A 1,125-nucleotide genomic window follows, 5' to 3' on the forward strand; every position below is an offset into this window, starting at 1 on the left:
TCCTATCAGAGGAAGGAGCCAGGGCAGCCAACTACTTAGGGAAAAGAGATTTTCATTTACCCAATTGTTCATGCGTTGATCAATGTTTGAGGCCCTTTCAGTGAGCCTTTTTGCTGCATCTCGTACTAAACCCGATTGATTTGTATAAAAACAACATTCCTCTCCTAGGAAAAGACATATACCACCCTTCTCTGCTGTAAGGAGATCTATTCCCCTCCTATTTTGGAGAGTGACAGCCGCTAAGGAATCTAGTTGGTTCTGTAAAGTTGTGATTGATCTAGCTATTTCTTTAAGGCTGTCACTTAGCTCTTTAGAGAGAGTTTGGAATTGAGTTAGTGAGGTAGCTAGGCCCCCTACTCCTGTCCCTAAAGCAGCAGTGATGCCTAGTCCTACAAGTAAGGGTATTAATTGGACAGCTCGTTTGTGTCTGACCTGTGTTTTTGTTGGCACTGATAAAGTTTGATTATTGGGGGCTATATCAGTGTTCGGGCTGAGGTAAACTAGAGTGCAAGTCCCTGTCCAGTTAGTTGGCAGGCACAGGTGGGCTGAAGTTCCACAACGGAAGAAGATCCCTTGACTGGGTAAACAGAATTGGTTGTGTATGTCGAAAAGATGTGTGAGTTTGTTATTCTCCATTTCCCATATTCCTAGTGTTCCTGCCAGCACAGCACCTGTTAAGGGTTGAAAAGGTCTTTGGCGTGAAATTTGTTGGGCATTGTTGGTCTTATTTTCCCATTGGAGGAAGAATCTCCTGGTATCTACCAGAAGCCATTCTGGAGAATGGTTAAATGTTGGAATAAGGAGGCATTCTGAGACTGAGGGGGCTGTGTTGCAAGGAGTCCAGGGATGTATAGTCATGCAGGGCATATGTCGACCATTGCAAAACCCAGAATCTTTGCTGAGAAGACCCTGTGTCATAATTTTTGGAGCCCCAGTGAAGCGGACAGGCTGAACAAAGGGGGCATTTTGGGTGACCTTGTAGTTAGTATGACCTGATGGGGCCTGTAATTGTAATGTGTAATTACACTTCCAAGAGGGAAGGTGTCCCAACATGGAGCCCATGGACAAGTTACGCTGAAAACAAAGTGGGGCCTGAAAGCTCAAGATGATGTTACCAGCTATAGG

Source organism: Heterocephalus glaber, unplaced genomic scaffold (genome assembly GCF_053883595.1).
Source record: "Heterocephalus glaber isolate CG9 unplaced genomic scaffold, H.glaber_assembly_v1.0 deba00001472, whole genome shotgun sequence".
Lineage (NCBI taxonomy): Eukaryota > Metazoa > Chordata > Mammalia > Rodentia > Bathyergidae > Heterocephalus > Heterocephalus glaber.